This window comes from Palaemon carinicauda, chromosome 31 (genome assembly GCF_036898095.1).
Source record: "Palaemon carinicauda isolate YSFRI2023 chromosome 31, ASM3689809v2, whole genome shotgun sequence".
NCBI lineage: Eukaryota > Metazoa > Arthropoda > Malacostraca > Decapoda > Palaemonidae > Palaemon > Palaemon carinicauda.
In genome coordinates, this window is record NC_090755.1 from 59,934,955 (window position 1) to 59,947,454 (window position 12,500).

Consider the following 12,500-nt stretch of genomic DNA (forward strand, 5'->3'; position numbering starts at 1 on the left):
TGTAGCTAGTTAAATATATAGAAATATAGGCTATAATAAGGGGAAGGAATATTTAATCATGTCCTATATAGCTAGTCGAATATATAGAAATATATATTATATATATATATATATATATATGTATATATATATATATATATATATATGATATATATATATATATATATATGAGAGAGAGAGAGAGAGAGAGAGAGAGAGAGCCAGCCTTGTTCGTGACTGAAATCTCCTGTGTATGTTTGTGTTCTTTTGTGCACAGGAAAATATATGGTTTATTTTCCATGTTGTTTAGTGTTTGGCAATCTCATAGCCACCCCCTAGTTCCCAAATGCTTTGTTGACATTAAAAAGGTGCACTAGATTCCAGTCATCACATGTTAAAGTATAATGTTTTTAATGTATATTTACACTCGCACACACGTGTATATTTGCATATATATATATATATATATATATATATATTTATATATGCATGTATATGTGTATAATTAATGGCATTTTCGCTTCTAGAAAGCTTGAGGTTTAGTAGAAAGGCGAAGGAAAGCAGATACTTCAGCATTTGGACAGTTTATTAGCTAAGCTTTCGCGAACAACATTTCCCATCATCGGAGCTAAAAAAGTGAATTTAAAACACAAATCAATAGACAATTACGTTAAGTCAATGAAATTCCGTTAAAAAGGCAAGAATTATAATAAATACCTCGAAATACTTAAAAAATGGTGTGGATGAAATATACTGAAACTTGATAAATTAAACCAAATACATTAAATTAAAATAAAGAGATTTAATGAATGATTTAAGTAAAGACCTATATCAAAATCAGAACAAATACACAGAAAACTTTAAAGAACAGTAAAAAAGGAATCACAAAACATAATAGATATGGGAATAAAAATAATAATACACAGGAATAACCTGGAATATAAGAAAAACAGACAAAATAAAAAAAAAAAAAAAACTCCGGATAAGAAAGTAACTCACTTAGTATGGAAAAATCCAAGACTGAAACATGGAAAGACGGGGAGGTTTAGACTTTAGAGCTATAAGTAATGGTTAGAAGATTAAGTGGAGAAAGTCGTTAGGCAATATGTAAAGGAACAGAGGTTGTTGACTGATTGAGAGTAGGGGATAGCTGTTTCATGAAAAGTGATTCTAGGGTAGGTAGAGAATAGCTATTGGGTGATTGGGCTAGTATTTTGAAATTAGAATAATGAATTGATTGCTTGCATTCATGAGCGTGATTTCGTATGGGAGAAAATTATTTTTTATTTAATATACAACCTGTACGGTGACTGACTCCTCTATGAGAGTCAATGCGGATCCTCAAGAGACGGTTGGAACAACCAATATAAGTTCCTAAATTACATTTAGGAGAATTGTATAAATAAACAATTGAGGACCGCATCAAATCTGGTAGAGTGTCTTTGAATGTGAACAAGGTACCTATGGATAGTGGATTTTTTAATACAAACTTGAAATTAACATATGGATACAAATTAGAAAGAGCTTTCTCAAGTTTACATTTAACATTTTTATAGTTACATATAAATGGTAGAGACATATACATTTGCTTCTTTGGTACGTTTAGTAAGGTGGCTTTCGGAATAAAAACAGTTATTTAAAATCTGCTTCGTAAATTTATCAAACACGTCACATGGATAACAGCTCCTAATAAAATATGATTTTAGAAATTTAGTTTCCTCGTGGAATCTACCCCAATCTGAAGAAAGATTGAAAGCTCTAAAAATTAATGTTTTACAAGTTTTTTTTTTTTTTTTTCCCGTATATTTGTTCTGATTTTGATATTGCTCTTTTCTTATAACATTCATTAAATCTTTTAATTTTTAATTGGATGTATTTGGTTTAATTTATTATGTCTTAGTATATTTCATCCACATCATTTTTTAAGTATTTCGATGTATTTTTTATAATTCTTGCCTTTTTAACGGAATTTCATTGACTTAACGTAATTATCTATTGATTCGTTTTAAATTCACTTTTTTTAGCTCCGATGATGGGAAATGTTGTTCCCGAAAGGCAAATAAACTGTCCAAATGCTGAAGTATCTGCTTTGCTTCGCCTTTCTACTATTTTATATATATATATATATATATATATATATATATATATATATATATATATATATATATATATATATATATGTATGTATAGTGTATATATATATACACATACATTTATACATTAAAAACATATTACTTAGAATTAGGATGACTTGAAGCTGATACACCTTTATCCTATCAACAAATCGTTTGATCCTTTGGGCCTTCCACATTCCGGCTTTGGTCCGAAGCAGTCAAGAAACCACAGGAAACATTATTATACGGCATATGTTATCAAAGGTGCACTGCATTCAATAACAAAATGGCAACGACGTTTAATCTGAACAGTGTGTTGCTGTTAGAAGAACATGAGGAATACAAAGCACATTTTACTGGTATAACTATGATAATTATTAACATTAGCATCATTATCATTTATTATATTAGTTTATGTTTTTCTTGTTACAACTTCATTAATGGTTTTAGGGTTGTGGTACACTTAGATTCAAAAGTTCGCCGACACTCAAGGGGAATCGTTCGTCAGAGGTCTCTAGTGTTACCGTGACAAAACAAAGAAAGAGTTGGTCTTCTTACTACCTTCAAGGAAATGGGCGGAGACTTGTCCAACCTCAGCGAGCGCTTAAAAATATTACAAATCGAGTTGCCCTATTTCATACTGTGGTATCATTTGTCCCTCGAGTATTCACTACAAATACACAAAACACACGCACACACACACACACACACATATATATATATATACATATATATATATATATATATATATATATATATATATATATATATATATATATATATATATATATAATTATTTTTACTATTCTTTTGAGGAGCCCAATAGACACTTTCAATGGATGGGTTGGTGGCGCGGGGGGGGGGGGGGGGGAATTACTCATCCCCCGGGCAGTCCGACACTGAAGAATTTGAGGAAATAAGGAAGTCATTTGTATTTTAGAGGTTGTGGAAAGAGGTTAAAAAGTTCTTGATACAACTTGTAAAATATTGTATAATTGCCTCAATCTAGTTTGATAACCGTTAATGTTCCATGAAATATATCTAACCAAATTCATTATTAGTTCATTTGTAGTAGCTAGTAGCAACCGAATAAATAGCTGTTGTTGTTCTAAGGTTGATTTGTAACCAAAGTTAACTATTAACTTTGCATAATAAATAATCTGTGATGAAAACAGTAAATACTGATGACTGCATAGCACTTTGAATACAATCAGAATTTAGTTTATTGAATCCAAAAGGATTTGTATTGCAGTAAATGAGACCACTATTACATTCTAGCAAAAACTTTGAGAAATTTGCTTTATTGATAAATCATATGAAAAAGTATCTTGTCCTCAGAACGACATAATTTTCCAAGATTTTGTAATGAAAGTAAGAAATACTAATTTTCCCGTAATATATTCTCTAATTTTCCAAAAAAATTATAAGCGCAGGGGGCATGAGCACAAAATGATTTCCTACACTAATACCTTGGCTTTAAGTTATCAGTGATTATGTAATTACTAGTAGCTTTATCTTCAGAAAATTACGTAGCTTGATTACGCTGACTTCTAATAATCGTGATTCAAATAGGCGTAAGTCTCCATGATCAAGTTCCTATTTGTGTTCCTTTCATTCATTCTTTATTCATTCGTTTATTAAACATCCTCGGTATTTTTAAGATAAATTGCCTTGTTCGCCGTTATTCATCTAAAGCCGTCAATTTTAGTTCCTAGTTTCTCACTATTCCTCCAGAAAAGAAATCTCTCCTTAGCGGCAACAAGAAACACCTTCACTTGACCATTCCAACCTGGAACTTTTCGAAATTTGCGTGAAGCCAAGACGAGATATTCCTTAGCTGGATTAGAAAATAAGGCATTTTGAGCACTATTTACTCACATTCTTTATACAATTTCAATCACATTCCTTTATAATTATTCCAGTTAACGAGAGTATCTTGGTTGATTTTAAAGCAAACGGGTAAATTATCCTACAGAGTACTTTCGTAATGAGGATATTAATTGGAAAACTTGTGGTATATGGAGGACTACAGAACATAATGATCTATAGTAACTAAATAGTATAACTTCGAGCCGGACAAATGTTGCTTTAAGGATTCTTTCTAACGAATCCTTCAAACACTCAGAGGACAACGACTCTGATTATAGCTATTATTTTTCCAAAATCTACCATTATTTGGATGAGCATTTAAGTCCAAAATAATAATCCCGTTATCTCTACTCGATGATAACTATCTCCAATTTTGTCATAGGGCCTCAGTAATTATCAAGCAAATTATAGCTATTGTAATAAAGATTGAATTTGCAACACAGCAAAGATTTTACAGTATATATTTAAAATTCTAGTTTAAATGTCAATGCCAACCGTTCTTAGCCACAAATACGGGCGGAAAAGGAAAAGTAAAAACTTTTATGAATAAAGGGCAAGTGGGTTGCGAACTAAAGACTGAGATGGCACATCCCCTTGAATCTGAATGACTTGGGAAATATTTTACAGTAAAGTATCCTTATGTATTCCAAAATGTTCCTATCTATTGATATCTAAAGGCCTATGAAAGTCTTTAGAAATCAATTTAGCATTCTAAAACTAATTTTTGGAAGCATAATACAATAATTTTTATTGGAGACATTGCAATATCAAGCGAAAATTTCTCCTGTCTAAAAATCAATTTACAGGATAAACAATTACTACATTCACTACTGTAATCTCTCTCTCTCTCTCTCTCTCTCTCTCTCTCTCTCTCTCTCTCTCTTATTGACCTCAAGGCTCGTATAACTCATTTATGCCGTTTTTATGAATACTTTACAGCATCGAGCCATAAATGAAACTGGAACAAGACTAATGTCAGATCTCCGAACAATCGAATGTAGCTGTTAACGGAAGGAATTGTTAAGTTATTCCACTCCATTAATTTCTACATGCTTACACAGATTCTAGATTTATATATATATATATATATATATATATATAATATATATATATATATATATATATATATATATATATATATATATATATATAATGTGTGTGTGTGTTTTGTGTATTTGTATTGGATAGTTGAGATGTCAAATGATACCACATCATAAAATATGGCAACAAGATTTGTAATATTTTCCAGCGTTCGCTGAGCTTGGACAAGGCTCCGCCTATTTCCTAAGAAGTAGTAAGAAATGCAACTCTTTATTTGTTTTTTCATGGTATCACTAGAGACCTCTGACGAGCGATTCTCCCTGAGTGTCGGCGGACTTTTGAATCTAAGTGTACCTTATTGGAAATGTCTCTGCCGCACGTTCTGCCGAACGGGGGTTCGAGTCACGTTTAAGCTCAATAGTTTCTTGTCAGGCCTGCAACCTCACCATCCTTGTGAGCTAAGGAGGCGGGTTTTGGGGAGCCTATTAGTCTATCTGCTGAGTCATCAGCAGCCAATGCCTGGCCCTCCCTCGTCCTAGCTTGGATAGAGAGAGGGGGCTTGAGTACTGATCTTATGTATAAATGGTCAGTCTCTATAGCATTAATTAATATCAATAATAATAATATCAATAATAATAATAATAATAGGGAAGTGTGGAATAGGGGGGAAAGGAAGAGCACCCCTGGATGCAATCCAATTTATAGCTCAAAGGCAGGTACTCGGGATGGGAAAGATTAAGGAAATAGGGAGAAAGAGAAGTTCAGGAGAAGAATAAAAGAGAGGGGCAGACCCTCTTGCGATATTAAGGAATTGGTATTATTATTTCAGTTATTTACATTACTTTGTCCTGGTAGATAGGGCAATGTCACTGTCCCTTGCCTCTGCCACTCATGAGCGGCCTTTAAACCTTTGAAACACAAAACTACATAAATCTTTCGTATGACTGCAAAAATTTCTGCCTATTAATGAATATGACTCATTTCCCCCACCAAGTAATAATGTGAAAGTTATAAACATTAATCAAAATGCTATTAGACAGTTACGCAAGGTAATTAATTGTTCTTGATTCGCAGCGGTAATTTATGTAAATGAGCTTTTGATAGAGTTGTCTGAACATAATTAGGTTCAAGTTCGGTAATGGAGATGTTTTGAAAGGTTGCCATTATAAGTTATAAATCAGTTTACAATATTTTGTCCAATTGCTTGCAATGTTAATAAGCGGAATGTCGTTTATGGTTGCAGGTAATTCTATGATTTGTGAATGTATTTGAGAGAGAGAGAGAGAGAGAGAGAGAGAGAGAGAGAGAGAGAGAGAGAGAGAGATGGAATCGTGTTTGAAATAATAATCATTTATATATATATATATATATATATATATGTATATATACTATATATATATATATATATATATATATATATATATATATATATATATATATATATATATATGTAAATATCACCCACGAATGGCATTTAATACCGAATTCTATCTTGGGAATATATATCCACTTGGAATTCATTTTATGGTAACAGCTTCTGGCCGGGTGGGCATTCGAAACACCACCTGTGCGGCTGGAAACCATGCCGGCAGGGACCATACCGACTGAGCTATCAAGAGAGACTAAAAGTTTATGACAAGTCCCCCTACATATTCCTGTCGAATTCAGGAATCTGTTCATAGACTTGAAATAAACCCATCTCCACCATGATAGCTGAATCGTGGTTATTTTAATGAACATATATCTCAAGCACACGTGATTTTAATTAATGTAAATATCACCCACGAATGGAATTTAATACCGAATTCTATCTTGGGAATATGTATCCACTTGGAATTCATTTTATGGTAACAGCTTCTGGACGGGTGGGGATTCGAACCACCACCTGTACGGCTGGAAACCAAGCTGGCAGGGCCAGAAGCTGTTACCATAAAATGAAATGTTGTTGTTGTCATTATTATTATTATTATTATTATTATTATTATTATTATTATTATTATTATTATTATATATTTTTTTTATTATTGATTATGTATGAAGTGTGATTTGGATTGGCAACACTAGTAGCATGCATTAATATTTATAAATATATAAGCAGGTCTAGTTATCATTATGATAGACCAAAATTTATATTCTTATTTCATTCGATTCGGGTTTTTCTGCTTTCATATTTTTTTTTTTTTTAGTCATTAGGGTAAAAAGATGAAAACTATCAGAATGATTTTGAGATAATGAGAAAACTCCAATTGTATAATATAAAAACATCGACAGATGAATGCGCACTTCCTTCACTTTGGCGTTACTCTGCGGCAAATTCTACGATAAGATCAATAACAACGTTCAAATAGATCTGTTATATATAAACTATGAAGAAAGACATGTCAAAAAGTTCAACATCAAAACATTCGCTGCAAGTTTGAACTTCCTAAGTTCCACCGATTCAACTGCCCTATTCGGAAGACCATTCCACCGTCTGTTCACAGGCGGAATGAAACGTCTAGTATATTGCATAGTATTGAACCCCATGATGGAGAAGGCACTACAGTTAGAATTAACTGCATGCATAGTACTACGAACAGGATGGTACAGTAACTTAACTCATTAAAGGTTTAAAGGTCGCTCATAAATGACAACCCTCTCTCCACCCAAGCTTGGACCAAGGAGGGTCAGGCAATGGCTGCTGATGACTCAGCAGATAGACCTATAGGCTCCCTCAAACCACCCATCCTTAGCTCACAAGGATGGTGAGGTTGTAGCGAACAAAGGAACTAATGAATTTGAGCGGGACCCTCACTAGTCAGGGACGTTACCACATCAGCCACCACAACCCTATTTAACTATCGTTCCCTTATTAATCTATGTAAGGCCAAGTAATGGTTGTCGTATAATCTGAAACACGAAAAAATTTTAAAAGCTCTATTTTGGGAACCAATTTCCGCAGAAATACAAGGATAAATAAAAAAAAAATATATTCACTGGGAAATAAGTGAGTTTCCTTCAAAGCCATTATGCAAAGGAATATAATGCCATTAATAGATAGATAAAAAAAATACTTTATGGAAATAAAAAGAATTCTCTTTAAAGCCATTATGCAAAGGAAATATATTTTTCTAAACTGATGTATTCTTTCGAATCAAAAGAGTTGATCATAAATGAAAATGTTATTCCCTGCATTTTTTCTTTGAGAGAAAATGTCAGGAGATTTGTTGTCTTTCTTATGCAAAACATGTTATTACCATTTTCGCGACTTCCTTCGCCAGAAGAAAGTTTCCATCCTTTGTTTTTATTTTAGGAAGAATAAGACTTTTTTTTTATATCAAAACTCGGTTATGTTTGAGTATAAAAAATGGAATTTACTCTTTTGTGCTGTAAAATAATAATAATTATCTTTTTCTCATATATTTTAAGTTCGTCTACTATAGTTTTTATTTTAGGAAGAATAAGACTTTTTTTTTTTATATCAAAACTCGGTTATGTTTGAGTATAAAAAATGGAATTTACTCTTTTGTGCTGTAAAATAATAATAATTATCTTTTTCTCATATATTTTAAGTTCGTCTACTATAGTTTTTATTCTAGGAAGAATAAGACTTTTTTTTATATCAAAACTCGGTTATGTTTTAGTATAAAAAATGGAATTTACTCTTTTGTGCTGTAAAATAATAATTATATTTTTCTTATATATTTTAAGTTCGTCTTCTATAGACTTTATAGATTTTGTTTATAGATTTCCATATTGTGTTTATTTCCTATTAGCATATCTTAAAGTTTGTTTAAAATTCGCCACAAGTCACTTATTTTATTCATCTTATTCAATTAATACTAATGCATCTCCCCTTACTGTTATTATTCATTCGGAAGTGTTTGTGTTGATTGTCCATTTATTGAAGATTGTTTATAATTGGCAAAAAGTCACTAATTTTTTCTTAAGCAATTTTTATTATTGCCCGTCACATACAATAAAAAAATACTTAAAATTAGTTAGCAATTAATACTAACGCATATCCCTATACGGTTTTTATTCATCTGGAAGTGTTTGTGTTGATTGCCCATTAGCATATCTCAAAAGAGTATTTAGAATTGGCCAAAGTCACTCATTTTTATCCTTATGCGATTTTCATTGCCCATTACATACCAGAGAAAAATATTTAAAATCAGTCAGTAATTAATACTAATGCAGCTCCCCATGTTTTTTTTTTTTTTTTCTCTCTCCAGGAAGTCACTCATTTTTATTATTATGCGGTTTTTAATATCCATTACATACAGTCGAAAAGTATTTAAAATATTCATTCAGCAATCAATACTGATGCATCTCCCTTTGATCTTTTTTTTCTTTTTTTCGGAAGTGTTTGCACTTGAAAAGTTGAAAGTCTGTTCTGTCGTTCTGGTTTGAATGGCATCGATGCGATGTTGGACTGAACAGTGGGAGTCAGCTTCGGGGCTGGTTTCCATAGAAACTCTACGGAATTTTGACACGGCGTTTGAGAAATTAATTACGATACCTACCGGCAGATGTCAGAAACGTCTCTCGGTGGAAATCTGGGACCCCTTTGATATAGTCTCTCTCTCTCTCTCTCTTTCTCTCTCTCTCTCTCTCTCTCTCTCTCTCTCTCTCTCTCTCTCTGGAGCAATACCGTACACACATGTCTAGACATATTTAGATTTATAAACACGCGTACACTAAATCAATTTCTTCCTCACTTTCAGTGACTCCTCTTTTCACCATTCATTTATTTTCAACTTGAGGGTTCATCTAATTAGAATTTATGTATGAATAATTCTTACCATTTACGCTGAAAGGTTTAAAGGCCGAATGAATGGCAGAGGTAAGGGACACTGACATTGCCCAATAAAGCAGGACATTGCCGTAGAGACTGACCGTATACATATGGTCAGCGCCCAAGCCCCCTCTCCACCCAAGCAAGAAACAAGGAGGGCCAGGCCATGGCTGCTGATGACTTGGCAGATAGACCTATAGGCTCCCCCGAACACCCCATCCTGGTGAGGTTGCAGCGACCAGAGGAACTAACGAGTTTAAGCGAGAATCGAACCCCAGTCTGGCGATCACAAGCAGGGACGTTACCACATAGGCAACAAGTATAGTATAATCAGTTTATTTTGCAAACCTTATATTTCCATCCAATAAGCTTTCTCCCCTAACACATTTTCGTTTACTACAGAAACCTATTATCGTACCAACTACTTCAGCTCTCTCTTTATCACCTACCTACCTTTGCATTCAAGTCACCTAGCACAACTCTTTATTGTTATCCAGATTTAGACTCTTTAACACTCATGTTTTCTTCCATTTCTGGACCATACACACATACAATTGCAAGTATACCTTCTTCCACGCTCAGTCTTACACTTACCATCCTTGGACTAACACATCTGTAATGTCTCTCTTGCCCCAAGTTTTCCCACGCTACATACAATACTCTAGCTCTGCACCGTTTAGCTACCACAGAAACAATGCATCAGGTTTTTGCATTCCTGCACATACTGCCCTATCACTTACTGTATGTTTCAATGATTGCCCAAACATCAAAATCTCTCTCCTATCATACATATTTTAATCTGTACCACATACACAATCTAAAGCCACAATTTTTTTTTTTTTTTTTTTTTTTTTTTTTTTTTTTTTTTTTTTTTTTTTTTTTGCAATAATGATTCATTGTATGGCATGGGAAAATTTATGAGGCCCCCAACTTGTCATTTGATAATCTGGTTATCACACACAGTTGAAATTTTGCCAATTGGAGACGTCCCTGCCTGGCGATTGGCCGGACTCGAATTTGAGCCCTTCTCAAGCTCGATAGTTTCTAGTAGTGTCTGCAACCTCACCATCCTTGTGAGAAAAGGATGTGGGGTTTGGGGAGCTTATAGATGTACCTGCTGAGTCAACAACAGCCATTGCCTGGTTCTGCCTGGTCCTTGCTTGGGTGGAGAGGGGGCACTTGGGCGCTGATCACACACATAAAAATATATATATCATTATATATACATAAATACATAAATATTATATATATATATCTATCTATCTATCTATCTATCTATATCTATATATATATATATATATATATATATATATATATATATATATATATATATATATATATATATATATATATATATATATATATATATATATATATATATATATATGGTCAGTCTCTAGGGCATTGCCACTGTCCCTTGTCTCTGCCATTCACGATTGACCATTAAACCTTTATTGTTTCTTTAATTCCCAGCACCCATGAAGTGTGAAAGCTATGCTAGTCATTGGCCCCCCAGAAAGTTATCTGCCATTTAAGGGTAATTTCCTTCCATCAAGGGACTCATAGCCCGTAAATAGGCGCTCTTCTACGTTGAGGGCTCTAATATCTGTAATCCAAACTGTTCTCTCTCTCTCTCTCTCTCTCTCTCTCTCTCTCTCTCTCTCTCTCTCTCTCTCTCTCTCTCTCTCTCTCTCTCTCTCTCTCTCATGCAAGATAAGTCTGGCTGTTGACTGCTGATTGAAACTGATGAGATGGAATATTTAGTGTGGAAAATATTGGCTTTGACACTCAAGATGGGAAAATACTTGTGCAATATGCAAATGACTCGAATATTGATTGTAAAGAATTATATTGCTGACTTTTTGACATGTACACTGGGATACACACATATATACATATATATATATATATATATATATATATATATATATATATATATATATATATATATATATATATATATATATATATATAATTTATATATATATATATATATATATATGAATATATATATATATATATATATATATATATATATATATATATATATATGTATATATATATAATTTATATATATATATATATATATATATGAACACCAATCACAACAAAACAACAAATGTCGTTTCTAGTCCGTTGCAGGACAAAGGCCTCAGACATGTACTAACTCATGCCTGGAGTTTGGGCTTTTTTATCACTCCTTTATCATAAAGAGCAACGTGTATATATATATATATATATATATATATATATATATATATATATATATATATATATATATATATATATATATATATATATATATATACGGTCGAGTTTAGGAAAATTCACCGCCAGCAATTCACCGCCTGCAAATCACCGCCAGCAATTCACCGTTAAGGAAAATTCACCGCTAGCAAATCACCGCCTAACAATTCATCGCAAAACAATTCACCCATTTCCTTTTTTAGAGTATTTTATCGCCTAACAATCGTTTGCCGAAGACAACCATTCTGTAGAAGGGTGGCACAGAGCTTTTGAAGAGCAGATGACAGCATGCCATCCAAACATCTGGAAATTTATTGACTGCATTAGGAAGAACGGGCATTAAATCAAGTTAGATTTGAGCAATACGTAGCTGGTTAGGAACCTCCCAAGAATAAGAAAAAATATCGAGATTGCGCCCAACGACTTCGAAGACTTGTCGGAAATTATGATCAAGACGTAAATGTTATTGATTA

General features: G+C 33.0%; 1 protein-coding gene across 1 annotated transcript in view; it reads right to left on the reverse strand.

The window, feature by feature from the left end:
- Window positions 1–12,500, reverse strand: part of LOC137624762 (uncharacterized) — a 161,093-nt gene that overhangs the window by 148,199 nt on the left and 394 nt on the right. The window lies entirely within an intron of this gene.